This window comes from Uranotaenia lowii, chromosome 2 (assembly GCF_029784155.1).
Source record: "Uranotaenia lowii strain MFRU-FL chromosome 2, ASM2978415v1, whole genome shotgun sequence".
NCBI lineage: Eukaryota > Metazoa > Arthropoda > Insecta > Diptera > Culicidae > Uranotaenia > Uranotaenia lowii.
This window is the reverse complement of record NC_073692.1, coordinates 345,006,970-345,025,043: the sequence shown is the minus strand read 5'-3', so window position 1 is coordinate 345,025,043 and position 18,074 is coordinate 345,006,970. Positions and strand designations below refer to the sequence as shown.

At 36.8% G+C, this 18,074-nt stretch overlaps 1 protein-coding gene across 1 annotated transcript in view; it reads left to right on the top strand.

Annotated features, from left to right (window-relative positions):
* The window catches only part of LOC129749464 (insulin-like growth factor-binding protein complex acid labile subunit), an 835,561-nt gene that overhangs the window by 93,955 nt on the left and 723,532 nt on the right, over nt 1-18,074 (top strand). The window lies entirely within an intron of this gene.

Here is an 18,074-nt window from a genome sequence, read left to right as displayed (position 1 = left end):
GCAGCTGCACACTTTCCCGCTCATAATTATTGACGTGTATGCACTCCGAATCGATGCTGTCCTGATATCCTCGAGAAACAACAACAATGATGGCAATGCGTGGGGGAGGAATTTCGGTTCACATTTCCAACCATAGCTTGAACCTTCCTCTATCCGGGGAAATTTTGGGAAATCTTCCTCCTGCCCTCCCCCGAATCGAACATGACAGTATGACTGCTGCCGGACCACAAGCCAATCGGTTGTCCCCCGTTCTACTTATAGTATACTATACAGTGTACCGTTTGCCGGAGATGCCCCGAGTTTCCGGGACCGAGGTTTGCATGCATCAGAGATTAAATGGTTATGTGGTTGCCTCGGAGTTTGTGGCGATTACAACCGGTTCCGATTTTGAGCCAATGCCACATTTTGTCACACCGTGGTAAACTAACTTTGTAGGTATACAGTAGGACGTAAACAGTGTGATGAAAATTAATTTATATCGAGATTCCATTTCCGGTAGGCGTTGGGATTAGAATCTTAGGACATGTTTTGAGCGATGGATTTGCAAACAGTTTGCTGCTCTGTTCAAAATTTACATCAATCGCTATTGATCCAGCGAACACCGAATTACAAGAAGATGTAATTAAATCAAAATATCGAATCTCGTATGTAGTATCTCGCGATACTGTTCCTAGAAACAGCACATCATAGCAGCAAAATACCGGCTTGCCTAAAAGCCAAGTTTGCTACTGCATTGCCACTGCATCGAGAAACAGTTGATGCTGCTGCAAAGTTTGGGAAAACCACCATCGTCCCCAAAACTGCTTCATCATAACCGATTGGGTTCATTTTGTGGGATTATCGATTTCATTAGTCGTCATCATTCTCCCCCGGACAGGCTAATTGATTCCAGCCAGGCCTGTTGATGTTTGCATCTGTATGTCGGTAATAAAATGGCCGTTCCAGCATGGCAGGAGACTTTGTTGTTGGATTTGTCCACTTTGATAAGCTTATAATTTATCGGTGCCATAGCTAGCTAGCCAGCATCGAGATATTGTGACTTTATTGATGGGATTAAGGTTGTAATGGAAATTGGATTTGAAGAATGGTCAGCTGCTGCCGCTCGCTCGCTGTTCGGTTGTGTCAAAGAACTGGTTTGCAATCGCGATTGATTTAATAATTTATGCAGTTTAAGAGTTTGTTTTGATTTGATTTTTTTATATCTTTCATCATATATGTAAAACTTGTGATACGAATTAGATGTGATTCAAAACAGATCTGCTCATGCGGTTTAAACCAATGCGGAATGTTGTTGAATGGATACATATTATTTAAACCCTGTCTCAATGCTCCAGGAGTACATCAGCTCAGGAAAACTAACTGATTCTCTGACAATGCATCCAATCCAATCTTGACACACACAAAAATTCAAAAAGCGGAAACTATTCATTTCTTTTTTTCTCTAAAAAAAAAATCTGAATTTTTGATAAAAAATCGCAAGCTGTCGGAATGACAAAAACAGAATCCATCCCAGATTTTTCCCCCTTGATAGTTCAGTTCGACACTCCTAGCTTTAAATAGCTATATCTCTCTTGATTCTCAACCGATTGTACAAAACTAAAACTTTTGAAAACCCCGTGATGTAACTCAAATATAATTTTTTGACACTATTCAGCATCAAAAATTATTTTAACGTTATTCATAGTGCAAGAAAAAATACAAAAAACATGCTTCAGAAAAAGACTATAGATAAGTTAACAAATGCATAAAAACCGTACTTTTCAATCAATGAACCGTCAAACTTGCTTCAGGCATAGTAGACAAATTTTAAAATGTGGATTGGAAAGTTGACGTACATATTTAAGCTATTTCCGCATTTTTTAATTCTCGAGATACGAAACTAAGAATTATTGACGAATTTTTAAAGTAACTGTTATTCGCTCATTTAATCTATTTGCAATTTTTCACTTTTTATAACACCAAAATATAGCTTTGCTCTGGATTTTGTGTATCTAAACGCAAAATTGTCCAAACCAAATTATTTTCATCAGACAGACAATTTCATGTCGGTTCTAGTGAAGTAATTATATTTCCGCTGCGATATTTTACAAATATATGACTGCATATTGTGGAATTGTGACACATTGACAATCATGATTCTTCAGAATAAGATGATTTAAACTTCTTTTCATACTAAGAAAAAACATCAGAATCATCCAACATAAATTGATGTTTTCAAACTTAAAAATGAGCTTATTACAAAATATTTGTATAGCTGTAATGATGAGATGGAGAATATGCTAATTTTCCACAACTTTTGTTACCCCCAAGAAATCCATGTGATATCAAACATCGGGAACCCAAAAAGTCTCCAGACGAAAATTTTTACAGCACTCTCAAAAACTCATAAATTGAATCTCGATGTCTCATTTTGACTTTTTTTACAGTCGTATCAAATGCAAAAATCATTAGTCAAAAGATTTAGAGAACTCATCAGCGATTCAAGACTTTTTTTTAAGATGTGTTATTTCTTAGCTTCAAACGTAATTTTATTTTTAAGTAGGGGTAAGTGAGGATTCTTGATCTCTGGGATGACTATGGGGGAATAGGGATACTTGATCCCCTTTTCTTATTTTCATTATGTCTTTTTGGAAAGATTTTGCAACTCGCCGTCTTTTGCATTATCTGACAGCGTGTTAGTTCAAGTTTATATGCACCTGAACATAGAACGATACATGAACCCAGAGATAAACTAGAAGCATTCTCGTGAGACGAAAAAATTGTTATGTTGTTTTAGTTAAAGGAGAGCTGATCTTCTACTACAGGATACTACAGGTACTTGATTCTTTATTCAAGCAACCCCTCACCCTTGGCAAAAATCAAACAAAATCCAAAGATAAAAGGTTTGTTGACTATTTTTGGCCAATAGTTCTCAGTTCACAGTTTGTACGTGTCAGACAAACAAAATTCTAAAAGTTTGTCTATTACCCTATAGTGAGGTTGCCAGATTGCCCGGTTTCATCCGGGTTTGCCAGGATATTTAATATCAAACTTTGGAAAAATCCGGCCTGGCCCGGTTGCCTGGATTTTATTTGAAAAGTCTGAATTTTGCCTGGGTTTATTCTAATTCTCATCCTCGAATCAATCTTTTAAAAAAACAAATTGTGTAGTAAATATTTTTTATTTCTGCGTCCAAAACCATTTGTTTTGAGCAAGTTTAATAAAAATTATCATGAAAAGATTTAAAATCTGCAAATAATATAGCCCTGATTTTGGCTGACAATTTTGAAATCAAATATCTGGATTTTGCCTGATTTTCAGATAAAATAGCTCTGATTTGTCCGGCTCGGATACGTGCTGAAATAATTGTGGCAAATCAAGTCTCCTTTGTTAAAGGGTCAAGTCTCCTTCAACTTTCAAAATATTTTTTTTGTCTATTTTATATGCTCCAATTTTATTTATGGGTTCATGTATCGTGCAAACTTTTGGATATAAACTTGAAATAACACGCCGTCAAAAAACCCAAATGAGGGCGAGTTGCTAAATTTTTACTAAAAGGAATAAAGTAGTCCCATTCTCCCCTAAATATTTGTTTTGCTAGAGTTGTTTTCTATTTTAAATTGGTCATATATTTTACGCGGCTTTTACAATGACAAAATATTTAGTTACTATCTTATAGTGTTTATTCTTCGTCAAAAATAACCTGTGTTCTAACTTTAATCCAATAATTTTAAATATAAAATCAGAATTTTTTTTTCATTTGCAATTTATTGCTTGCTAGCTTTTTTCAACAAGGATTAAAATTTCATTTTAATATTTAAATGTAACATTTTACCAATAAACTTCAAACTGATTTTTATTACGTTCCAAATATTTGTCTCTAAAATTTAAAAGTCATATTATTTCATATAAAACATTTGATTTTAGAAAATTCAATACACATTTCAATTAGGATTCAAAGATGATGATAATAACCTAGCTTTTGATTCCTATAAAGATTTTAGGAGATTGAGACCATACTTCATTAAAAATTTTAAATAAAACTGTAAATTTATTGATTTTTTTTCACTCAAAACAAATATCTAAATTTAAAATAAATTGCAAGGTGCGGGATTGAGACATAGAGTTTTTAACCCTAATCTGTCCCTGATTTTTTTCCCGTTAGAGTTCAATTCGACGCTCTTTGCAAGGGATTCTATGAGATAAATACCATTCTTCATCATATTTTTTAATAAAATTTACAATGCAACCTGAGCTTCTCGCTAAAATTTAAAAAAAAAAAAACAATCTAAATATTTCTGAAGAATTAGTAGAGAATTCAAATGAAATCATAAATCAAATGTGAGGAACCCAAATTCATTGTTTAAAAAATATTTTATTTTAAATCATTTTATTTATTGCACATTTCGATTACAATGAAAACGTTAGAAAAATATCTTTATATTACATTCATCATATCAAAAATACATACATTTTAACTTATTTCCTTAGATTCCATCATAAACCTATTAGAATAACAGAAATTTATTATCTGGAAAAGTAGATTTGTATTTGTAACACCAGTTAACAAAATGAAGATTGCAAAAGAACAAGTTCTACAAATTTCCAAAAATTAAGATGTTTATACAGTAGTACTCACTATTATTCAGTAACATTTTTTCTCAGATTAATATAATTGATTACTGGGCATCATTTCTTTTAAATTTTTCATAAGCTGTTGTTCCATTAGTTGACTTCATCGAGTTGAATTCGAGTTCGGACAAAAGGTTTGTTTATAAAAATATTTCAAAAATTTTTAACAAAACTCTTTTTTCAACATATTTTTTTTGGACCAACCCACTTTGCATTGAATATTCTGGGGCTGCACCTTAATACAAAAAATCCCATCGAAAGTAGAAATGTGGAAGCTTCTAAGGAATTCGAATATGCCGAATCGAAGTCCGGAAGCTTCATTTGTTATTTTGACAAGAAGCTGTAAACAAGTGCACATATGTACTTGTACGACAAAACTTTTCGAGACATAAAGTTTAATATATTAAAATTTTCCGACAAACCTGCTGAAGAAAATGGCTGAACTTTTCAAAATTTTTACAATATGATATTTCCGAGGGATACTAATAATGTCGGAAAGTTTGCCTCTAAAGTAAAAATTCATTTATTTCAATATTTCTGTTTTAAGTTGAACTAAAAAGCAAAATGATTGATTTTTCATTATTTGATACACCATCTTATTTCTTAACAACTGATTTCCTTTTCAATTTTTATCTACCAAAATTTAGCTAAGCACTGTAGCTTAAAATGTGAGAGTGAAATTGAATGAGAATACAAATGTTTGCTTTATTTCCTCAGCGAGTAAAATTTAAAAATAAGTAATCAAAACAGGAACTGCGAAGATTCAAAAACAGTTAGGTTAACCAGTGCGTTGCTTAGTTACCCCAGGAATTGTTTTTTTCTATCATAATAAATAAGAATGAGTTCAAAGGATAAGACAGAACTAAACATGAAAGGATAGGCTAGCAGATTTTATGAGATTTTAATTCATATTGGAATTAGTATTCTTTTTATTCCTTAACAAAGATGTAAGGTACAGCGGGGTAAGTGGGAACAGTTTTTCGTATAGTTCAACTTAAAAATCATTAAACTAAAATCCGCAGTGGATTAGTTTGATAAAATCGCGTTCAATGTGACGCAGAACATATTGTTCACAAATGCTTAAGAGATGAGCTTGATAGAAGCAAAGCGATAAAAGTTATCAAGTAAATGGTTATGGACTGCTGGTGTCTTCATTTACCCCGCCTTATGGGGTTAGTGGGGACGGTAGATTGTCCCTTCGATTTCTCAGGAAATTTTTAACAAATTTGTGTAATCAACATACGCTACTTTATTGCTCGAGCCGTCCAAAATTTAGAAAAAAGCTCATGGTACTATTAGTAAGGCATCTTTCAATGATTATTGTGTGTAATTTATGATGCAACACACGAGATCTGATTTTATCGAAACCTACTTATTCCAGAAAAAAAACAAGTACTTTTCCCAACTTTTCATGATCCGAATGCAAAATAAAGCTAAATTGTATTGAATGAAGAAGAAAAATTTGAAAAAATGTTTTAACATCAAGAATGTATAAAGCCGTTCCCACTTACCCCAGGTAGGGTTTGGAGACACAATTTTAGATTTTTGCAAATAAACCCTTTTTTCGCAATTTTTAACAGTCGTTTCTTTTCCCAATCGGTTGATTCGAATGTTAGGACTGTTTCACTGAAGAATTTTTCGTCAAGAGCCAGCTAGTTTGCGAGAAACTTGCGATTGAAAAAGATGCGAATCAACTCCAGATAGTTGTAAAAAATAGTAAATTAACAAAAAGTCACCGTAAACATCCACTATTGTCGGAACCGTATCTCTTTTACAGTTATTGGATAGATTAAAAGTAAATTTAAAACTCTGCATTAAAAGTTTGAAAAAAAAATAGTTCACAGTTTTGATTTAATAGCCATCGTCCCCACTTACCCCGGTGTACCTTGATAATTATTGCCGTCAATGTCAAATCCTAGAGCTTCCAAACCTGCACAATTGCTATTGGCCAAAGAAGGAACCCAAAACGAAAGATACGGTTATTTGGATCAATTTTAACCAGTCTTATGTACATTCTGGCCGTTAAATATTACGTAACATAATTTTCGATCATTTTCAACCCTCACATCCCCTAACATTACACATTCGGATCAAATTTTCTATCCAAAATCTACAAAGCATTACAAATTGTTATACCCTCTCCCGCCCTCAACGCAATACAATATACAGACCCCGTTCGTTTTTGGCAACATTCGATTTTGGCAACACTCGATTTTGGCAACATCCGATTTTGGCACATGTTTAGAAACAACATTACCTTTTAGTTTTCGTTATAACAGGACCAATTTATTCAGGCAAACATCATAAATACGTTTTTATGCTCGGAAATGGTGATAAAATGCAACAATAAAAACCAAAAATTTTTTTAAATTTGATAAAGTACTCAAAAATGACAAAAAGATGAATAATTCAAAAAGTTAAAAAACAAATTCAAACAAAAGACTGAATATGACAAAAAACCACTAAAAATGATGAAGATTGACAAAAACAGCAAATATGACAAATGAAAACAAACATAATAAACAAAACAAGTGCAAAATGCATCAAAAACATGATGAAAAAATTAAAAATGACTACAAATGGTCGAAAACTGACTTAAACCAACGTTTTTGATAATAATAATTGTTATTTTGTAAAAATTAATGAAAAACACGATGATTAAAAAACCGTTCGATTTTGGCAACATTCGATTCTGGCAACACAAAATGTAAGGGCGTGTTGCCAAAATCGAACGGGGTCTGTATTTGAATTACCCCTTTGAACAACTCAAGCGATCTTCAATAATTCATCTAAAAGGAAGCTTATTTGCAAATGTTCATATTTTTAAAAGACAAAAATGTTAAAAAGAATGCCTCAACCATATCTAAATGTCTGTAATAAAGTGTCCGGTACCAAATTTAAACCAATATTAACCTTGTGTTATTCCCTTTTTACTACCCATTAAGGTGTGTATCAGTTAAACGAAAACACCACCCTTCCAAGAAACGAACATAACATACATATCTTGGTCGAAAATTTCTTGCTCCACCACGATGCGGTGATGATACTTCCCTCCATTGACCTCTGTTTGTTGGTATGTCCATCGGTTTTAAACCAGGATAAAACTAAAGGAAAGAGATCATCGCTGCACATTTTGCGAAGAGAAACAGTTTGAAAACCCACTCAGCCAAGGAAGGAGAATGCACCGAAAACACGTTGATTAGCCCCAAGTTGTGCTGCTGTCTTGGTTCCCTTTTCCGAACGGATTGTGGCCGTTTCGTTGTAACTGCTGCATCAGAAAACATCGTGAATTCTTCCTTGGTGGAATGGTTTGGATCGTTTTTTTTGCGAGGGTACAACTCCCAGGAAAACAGACATCATTCCTGTGTTTCCTTCGGAAACACCTCCCAGTTCCACGTCTTATACTTCTTCTCCTTCGGGAAGAGATACAGGAGTCCTCTAATTTCGTGTTCAGTCCCCCGGTTGATTATCCGCAAACAACGAGATCAAATGCCTGATTATTTGGTAGTACATTCGATGCAGACAGACACAGTCAGTTCAGTGGGGAAGTGGCTTCGGATGCCCTTTTTTTGCGCTCTCAAATTCGTTATTGCAATATCTGTTTCCCTTCATGCCGGTCGGAGGAGGAATCGCTGCTGCTTTTTGGTATGCACCGAATGAAGTGAACAAGTGAATCAAGTTGAGCATCAGCCGCGACTGACAGCGAAAAAAAGAAAATAACTCACAAGGAGCCTGCTACACATGCTGAGCTGAGCTGAGTTGGGTTGGGTTGAGCAGGGACCAGGGATATCTCTACGGCTGAACTTTTCGTGAGCACGGATTCTTTTATAATGATTAACAAGTCACGTCCACTCTTGAAGAGAGACGGGGCAACGAAGACGACGGCTAAGGGATTGTGCTGGTTAGCAAGCTAGCTTGCTCGCTGCCCCTGAATCCCGAAGATCGGGAACGGAGATAAACAACAAGTGCAGGTCGCGTTTTCCCTTTGTTGAGGTCGCGGTTTCACCGGCTCGTTCGCTCCGTTGCTGTCTTCGGGTGTGTTTACTTAGCGCAGCCCCGAGTTCGGAGAACGGAAGATGCTCTGTGACAGCGATAATTGAATCAGAATCAATTGGATTCGAGTGTGAGCTTTTGTTGTATCATTCCGAAGGATGCTGCGTTTGATCGTGTGGAAGAAGGAAGTAGGTACCTACTTTGCTCTTCGCCAAGATGCTGTTTGGACAACGATATTGACAATCAGGGATTTTTTCTAACTAACTGTATCAGAAGAATACAATAATATATCAAGTCAAGCTGAAGCGTTTCATTAGATATCAATACTTTTGTATCTTATAAGTGGGTTCTGGTTCTTCTCGTATGTGTTTTCAAACACTTTCAATCAATTAAGCAATCATTCAATCATGTGTCTTAAGATTCATTTGCTTTCTTCTGAAAACAGAAAAAATGTTCTACCATACATAAGGTTGCCAGAATTTTTTCCACTCCCATCCGGGCCTAGCAATTCCGGGCATTTTTTCAAAAAAACCTGGCAAAATCCGGGCATGGATTTCAATTTTTCAAATCCAAAAACCGGGCAATATCCGGGCAAAATATAGGTGTTATTTTATATAAAAGCAAAGAAAGAATGCAAAAAAAACTGAAATTAATATTTTATTAATGTAATTACAGACTTACGAAAACTTTTTGGAACACTTAAATATTTAAAGGTTTATAAAGGTAAATCAGCGAAATTATTTGAAACAACCGTTGAAAATGTCAATACCGTTAATCGATTTTGATGAAACTTACTCAAAAACTTTGATTTTTTTTTGGTTTCTTTGTGAAAATTTTGAAAAAAATCCGGGCAATATCCGGACTTTTTTCACGATATCCGGGCAACCGGGCCGGACCGGACTTTCTCGAAATTTTGCATCAAATATCCGGGCAAACCCGGATAAAACCGGGCAATCTGGCAAGCTTAACCATACACCAATGCATGTAAACATGTTGTCCACAATCAATACTGCTGGAGAAACAAATATTGTTATCCAGAGACAGCTGCGGCTAAGCAACATGGCAATTCAAATTATGCCGTTATAATCCAAATTACACACCGAAAGCTTCACGCGGCGATAACAACCTCAATCCAATTACCATACGTTCTTGTTCCTCGTGCCTAGTAGTTTGACCGAAGTGGAGGAGCCTAACCTAATCCAACCATCCCATCGCTCCGTTTTGCTTCCATCATACCAAAACCGAATTGCGCTGTTCTACATTTACAAGGGAACCGCATGTAACTGGTGTCTGGCAGCATAAGCCCTACTCCACCAACTTCATTCAACTCTCCATTCCTTCAAACAGCGCCAGGCCACCAGACTTATTATTACCACCCCCTTTCTGCTGGCTTGCTAACCTACAATTTCCACCACTACTTGGCTGTATATCAATTATGCACCGAAACCAATCATCAGCCCATCCGAAACCCACTTCGCTTTGAACATTAGAGTCAGACAACACGGTCAAAGTGAGACAAGGCCCTATATGGCGGTTCTTGTCCTCTGGAAATATTCCTCCAGAACCAACCAAAACATTGCTAACTCCCTCTCATTCGGTCTTCTTCATAATCAGTCTCTCCTCTCCATCAAACTCCATATACACAGAAATACATCAGCGTCAGAACCACGGTAGCACGAGTCTATAATTTATTAATTCACGTGATGTAACACGAGCTACATACCAAGTAAACTAGGAACAGCGTTTCCTGTCGTCTTCGCAAATGACTGCTGCAACCCATTAACGCGCGGTTCGATGTAAAAATCCCTCAAACAACAAGTTTTCTAATTGATGGTCGGTCATGTTTGTGAACAAGTTTAATGCTAATACTTACTTTTTACTTGAAGCTAGCTTGGCGTCATCCAAACTCTGGCCTTAATAGGTATTAAGGATGATGAAAATTTAATATTTTGCTTATACCTTAGTATATATAGATAATACCAAATACCTGAGTGAATTCTGTTTATACATATATCTTCCGTGTAAACGAAATTTTCAAAAAGGATTAAATTAGAAAAATGTTCAATGAACTCCATAAAACTTAACTAGAGTAGCTCCAATAAGTGTGCGAAAAATGCTTGTTGAATCTTTGGAGATGCTCGCTTAGGCTGAACTTTAACCTACCAGAAGATCCAATGCAACATTTGTGTATCAATCGGAAATACTTGATGTATAGGAAAAATTTCATTTTTATTGGCTTTTCTAGTTGATACTTTTCAGTGAATTTGAAATCAAATCAAAAACAATTCTTTTTACGTTTCGGCCTACTACGGCCTACTACGTTTCGGCCTACTACCTAAATTTCATTATCAAATTATGAAAATCAACCATAAACATTTTGACCTGCGTAAAATTTCAGCTTAATCGAATTTTATTTAGGGGTGCCTCAAAGCATTCAATATTCCGTTTTTTTACCCTAAAAAATCATCAAAGGTGAAATCAAAGGAAATCAGGAAAATCGAAAATTTTAATTTTAATGCCAAATGACTTAAAAGCCCATAATACTTCGAAATCAAGTCGGAAAAGAACAAGTGTTTCGAGACCAAACATTCTTCAAAGCTTTTGAAAGCTTTAGCCTATATGCAGTAGAGTGGCAACCAAATGGGTCGTATCGAATTTAGCAAACCGACCATATACATTTTGTAGGTTGGTCCAAAATCCTGACCTATGCAATTTGACAGCTCATCAGCACATCTGAAACTTTGAAATACCTACTTATGGGCTGAAGTCCCGTCCGCTTTTCTTGCAGCATTCTTATGATTAAGTCATAGCCAGTGTTCGCTTATTAAAAATGTAAACCGATTTTTTCGCTCACAATCGAAATAGTTGTTTAGTTTTAATTGTTTATATCTTAATCCATCAAACTGGTGGTCTAAATGTATATGATGGAAAAAGAACAAGAAATCAAAACCCATCGGTGGATATTACCTACATTATTCAATAATTATCGGAATTTAAAAACTAGCAATAATGAATTTACTAAATAAAAGCAATACTTTGATATAAAAAAATACAAAACAAAAATCAACTTAGCATCCCAGCCTCCCAGGCAACCAAGAGTCCCTTATTTACTACGCGTGCCTCCATAGTCCAAAACTCGCCGAAAAAAGATTCTTAAGAGAATTTGTACCAAATTTTCTCGAATGCGCGCATGATAGTTACAAATAACCTTTTTTGTGTCATATCAATCGCACCAATCAGTACATTAAAGTTACAAACAGGGCTTCAAATAGCCTTCTATAGACGTGAAGTAAAAAAGTTGAAGAGGTTGTGTATAAGACACGACCGACAGGTTAACGTAGAATTACGAAGCAAGTGTATTCAATCTCTTTCTTGAAAAGTTTGGTGGCCCTGAAAAGGGCCTTTTAATGTAATTTGTGGTCCTGAAAAGGACCTTTTTCTGATGGTTATTGTATTTTAAGTGGCGGTCTTGGCGTCTTCGGTGTTCGCAAATAGAAATCCTTGAAATCGAACCAGATAGGCGAGCTTGGTTGTACCCTGGATGACGGTTGTACTCTTCCATGCTGCGTCCTTTACCTATTTTAATTGGAGAGAAGAAACTGGTTTGTTATGGTTTAAGATAAAATATATGATATTTATTTTATTTACAATATTTAGATTTTCAGCACTGAAAGTATTGGCCTGTGGTACGAAAAATAGGCACAATACCGCTTACAGTTGGCTCTAATGTTCCGTACAAACGTTAGGTCAATACATGACCCGCCGAGTGTAGTTGCTTGTGTAGGATCCGAAGCTAAATCAAGGAACAGATAGGTCTTCATGAAAAAAATTAATTCGTCATTTCCAGGCTTTGAAACATCAATGTTAAAATCTCCAGTTACAATGATTGGAGTAGCTAGACGTGCGTACATTATCAGGTTCCGTGTTAGAAAATACTTCTTTTGGCGAAGCGTGGTTCCTAGAAATATAGCGTAAGATATATATTAATGCACGTGTGAGGACAGGAAAATTCAAGTGTGATCTTTTATACCTGGAGAAATGTACAACGAGAATAATAGCATTTTGGTACCCATCATTGAAATTTCTGCTGCACAAATGTCGCCAAAATGGTCTGCTTCGTCTAATGCTTGATCGTCACTTGAATTGAACTTGTTGATGGTATGGGAAAGGGTGATAGCCGATGTGGTGGTGTTCTGAAAAATGGCTACTCCCCCAGCTCTTGTATCATCTCGTTTTTCCTGGACAATGCAATCATATCCAGCGATCGTCGGGTTTGAATTATTAGTCAGCCAAGTTTCGCTTATCGCAAGAAAATTAACAGAAGTGAGAACACGGTCTGTTGAAATATCTAATGAATGAGCATCCAGACTTTGTACGTTCATGCTTATCAGGGTACATGCAGACGAGTTGGACGTTATTTCTGTCATAATATCATCTCCAATAGTTCGAAGGCGGTGATTACTCAATCGCTGAAGTTCTGTTCGAAGTGCATCAATTCTTGGTGATGATACGTTTTTGCAGTGATGAAATTTGAAATTATTTCTAGGGTTGGTCAAATACAACCCATCGATAGAAGTAACCCTCGACAGCCCAACATACACTAACTGCTGTTCTTGACAACTCTCGTAGCTGAAAACGATTTCCGAAAATGTGCCACCCTGGGACTTATGGACAGTCATGGCACACGCACTCACTACTGGAAATTGAGTTCGCTTGCACTTAACTCCACCGTTCAGGTTAATGTTCGCTGATCTTCTAACGATGGGGGTCCATTCTGGCCTCAAAATTTCTGGTTTTGAATAAACCAGCGGTCTAGCCTTCATCCGCAACATTTTACCGATGGAGTCGTTCTCAAACATCATCCAGATCTTCGAAATAGGTTGTTGAGGATCGTCTTGGTTATGTTCGACTAACATAAGCTGTCCGATTGCACCGTTCACAACGCCGTCTTCGACATCAACATTTACAGTCAGCATGTACGGAGTACCTACTGCAAGTCGAAGGAGGTATGACAAGCTACCAGTCTCAGCGGCGTTCATCTTATGAATCTTTTTTCGAGCACTGATCAGCTGAGAGTTGTTTTTGAATCCAGAATAGACGTCGTCTGCTATACATTCATCTACTTCTTGATCGACTAATGCGATGGAATTATACCGTTCAACGTCGATGTTGCGATGGAATAAACGGATTGCTTTCGGGACATTCTGCTGACACCATTCCGCTGTACGAAATCTGCTTTCGAGCAGCTGAATTTCTTCTGCATTCAACTGTTCTCCGTTACCGATTTTGGTAAGAATAGCAGAGAACTGTTCATTCGTTTGACGCATAACTTGTACAAGCGGATAGAAGTCGAGCGATTGCCACAATATTGCACCGAGCATAGAGTTAGCGCATGGTTTGAAGACTGGGCGGGCCTTAACTGGAGGTAGCTGACGAAGATCTCCACAAAATATAATTGGCATTCCACCAAATGGGTCATCATAGTTCCCTGTGATTTCCTGGAGCCTAACATGCACAGTGTTTAAAATGTTAGCTCCAAGCATACTGGTTTCATCGATGATAATGACTTTTACGTTAGCAAATGCATTGCGATACAGTTGTAATGCTTCAAAGCTCAACTTTGAACTTAGTCTGCGGGACATCGTGATTCGGAACGCCGAGTGAACTGTTGTTCCACCGATAGCTACAGCAGCTTTTCCAGTTGAAGCACACGCAACATACGCATTATTCTGTGAATTGTGTTCTTGACTAAACCTATTGACAGTCTCCATTATTATTTTCAATGTGAAGGCAGCCTGCCGGGCCAGTGAAGAAGATCTGGAGGTGTATAGTATTTCCATCGAAAGTATGCATACTGTGAATGATTTGCAGGATTAAATCTCGTTGCTCCACATTCGTTGAACGAACCATTTCACAATATTCTTGTTTAGGCATGACATTGGACCTTTGCTTGACAACTGCTGCCAATGGCCCAGTAGGTAAATTGTGAATGTCATCGTCATTAGGCTCCATATTGATGGTGTAAACATATTCATCGCGCTTTTTGCTGGCAACTTCTTGCTGTTCGTCTATTTCACTTGTGACACGAAGAAATTCTTCTACGACCTGCTCCGAGTTTAACTCACAGTCATATTCCTTACGTTTCGCGAGAATGGCAGCTTCGTTTTCTTGATACAACTCAAGGAACTTATTCCGATCAAGTACATCGCAAACTTCATTCCTGAATGGTAGAAAGAGAAGTACCATTTCTCGTTTGTATTCGACAAGTTCAGATATAGTATATGCACACCAACGAAGTACACGGGGAAGGGCACGTGGCTTGTATCTGTTCTTCTCCCTCTTGTCCTCCGTATACCGTGCTGCAAAATCCGCCAGGCAAACCTCGTCCATCTCAACTCGGGCTTCGTATCGTTGAACTATGTTCAGAGTCCAAACATCGGTAGAATCATCATCCAGACCTTCTTCATCCATCTGTTTCGTTCGTTTCTTCGACTTAATGCGCTCATGTGGCCACATTGTTGGAATGAACTCCACCTGAAAGATAATCAGAAGTGATTAATGTAAAGAAATTCAGTTATTTTCAACTAGATACTACCTTCCGGCTAGCTTCCGACATCGGTTGCCTAAGTAAATACCAGGCTGCTTCCTGAGCCGACATTTCAACGGAATTTAACATCCTGATGCTGACCTTTTCCAACAAGGACATGTCCTTTGCACACTTCCTGTGTATTCATAAGCACAATAGAGGCATAGTATGCCCCCTATCGGCCTCTCGCAAATGCAGGTATCCATCCTCGGGAAATTTATTAAGTAGAATGAATGCGAAACACGTCTTAACTCTTCGGAAGTTATTGAAAGACTAAAAAAATTTCTGGCCCGACTTTTGTTTTATTGCCGAAAACATTGTAGCGCACGCAAAAAACGTATAGTGTACAATGGAAGAATAATGCAAAAGGGCGGGGCGTACTCGCAGGGTCACGTTGAAATAAAGGCAAATTTTCCCAATTTTCGCGTCTTTCATTTACAAAGTCCTGAAACAGGTTCATCCGGATACGGGAATATCTTCCAAAGCTATGAGTATCATGAATAGTTTTGTGAATGATGTTTTCGAACGGATTGCTACCGAATCTTCCCGCTTGGCTCACTACAGCAAGCGTGCCACTATAACGTCGCGGGAAGTTCAGACAGCCGTTCGGCTTTTGCTTCCGGGTGAATTGGCCAAGCACGCTGTGTCTGAAGGGACCAAAGCCGTCACCAAGTACACCAGTTCTACCAGATAATTGCCTCAAATTCTATCAACTAAACAAACGGCCCTTTTCAGGGCCACCAATTAATCAATCGAAGAGTTAATGAATTGTCTTTCATTCAATTTGGAATTAGAAAAATAAAATTCACTGTACTGACCTTTTAACAAACATTGTTTTGTTTTTAATTTTTCTAGTTTTCATTTATGTCGAAGTATGTTCCATTCCATTGTCAAGATAGCTGATAAATGATTATTGTAAATTGTAATCAACATTCCTTAGTGTTAAAGATCAGTGGAATGAATATAATAAATTCATATGTGCTATATCAAAAAATAATTACTATATTCAGCAATAAGCCGGATGGCATAAATAATTATTGATAAATATTAAATTATTAATTATTATGGAGTTCTGTAATTAGAACATACAAATTACGATAATTGACAACATTATATTATGGACGAGATTGATACTTTTTGATGTTCATAAATGGAAATGTCGAATCAGTAGAGATTCTGCTAGGATTTGTGATATTTTCAGAGTTTTGAAAATATATGGAAAACATTTTCATTCGTTCGTTTTGGCACCCTGAATCAAATATCCAATTGCACAGGCCTACTTTCGATGTTTTCAGTTTTGTTTTTCTTTCCCTTTTTATGAAAAAGTCTAATATATAACAAATTCAAAAATAAGTTCTTTACAAATTCTAATAATATTATTTTTGAAGTTTATTCGATCGTACTATATACCCTTTGAATATGTTGTTTTTCTTCTGCTTCGATAAAAAATGCAACGATAAATAAAAATCAGAGTTTTTGAAGGTTGGTTTATGATTTTCGTTGCCTTTGTCGCGGAGCATTTCAAAAAGCTTCGCGGAGCACGATCTGAAAACCCCTGCATTATGTAATGGTATTTTAACCTTCCCATGCCGTTCGGGTCAATATGACCCGAAGCGCACATTTCAAATCTCTTTAACATCATTCCAATATACTGAAGAACTTGTAATTTTGACAGACCAAGTATGTTCTATGAAAATAATGATCAAATTAACGTCAAAAAATTAAAATTTGAGTTTTGAAAATCGGTTCATTGGGAAATGAAATACAGCTAAGCAAAGCAAAAATTGGATATCGTTTTTTTAAAGTTAGATTTTTTTTCTACCGGAAGATCTGAGATAGCGGTCAAAACTTTCATTGGACCCCAACATATCTATACACTATCGGATAGATGGATTCTTGACGATTTCAAACATCAATGAAACACTTAAATACAAAAAAGCTGCCAAAAGTGATGAGCATTTTAAAAATAAAATTGATTTTTCGGACTTTTTACTTTCTGAACCAGTTTCTGATAACTTGGTAATACATATCGACTTTATTTTTAAATTTTGAGTAATAAGAATAAATCACCTACACAATGAATATAATATCATCAAAATCGGTTAACATTTACAGCCAGGAGAACGAAATCAAACTACAACTCAAATTTCCCCGAAACGGATATTTTGCGAACGGCATGGGAAGGTTAAGATAACTCTTTCATGAAAATTTAGTCGTCCTGAAAAGGACGGTTTTGAGAAGTCGGTGGGCGTTAGGATAGGCGATTGATTTCTTTTCGGTTTTCTTCGGCAACAATACAGCTTGGATATTGGGAAGTACACCTCCCTGAGCAATCGTTACCCCAGCCAGAAGTTTATTAAGCTCTTCATCATTCCGGATGGCCAACTGCAAATGACGTGGAATGATACGCGTTTTCTTGTTATCACGAGCAGCATTTCCGGCCAACTCGAGCACTTCAGCAGCGAGATACTCCATTACCGCAGCAAGATAAACGGGAGCGCCGGCACCAATCCGTTCCGCATAATTGCCCTTCCGCAACAGCCGATGAATCCGTCCTACCGGGAATTGAAGCCCGGCCCGTGATGAACGAGACTTCGGCTTGTTCTTAACTATACCACCTTATTGGAAGTTTTGTTTTCCTAGCCTTGTCTGGGGGAGCGGCAGCAAGAACCGGATGAGCAGCTAGAGCAACCTCGAACGACAGCAACACACTAAAATTTGAACACGACTGAGGCTTAGCTACTGTTCGGCAGTTATATTTATGCCTTTCCGAGCATGAATATGAATATGAAGCTTTATTGGTATGGGTGTACCAACACATAGGCGACCCAAAATGAAGTTCGGAAAAGATGTCTTTGAAAGAGGCGTTTTTCGTGACGCGAGA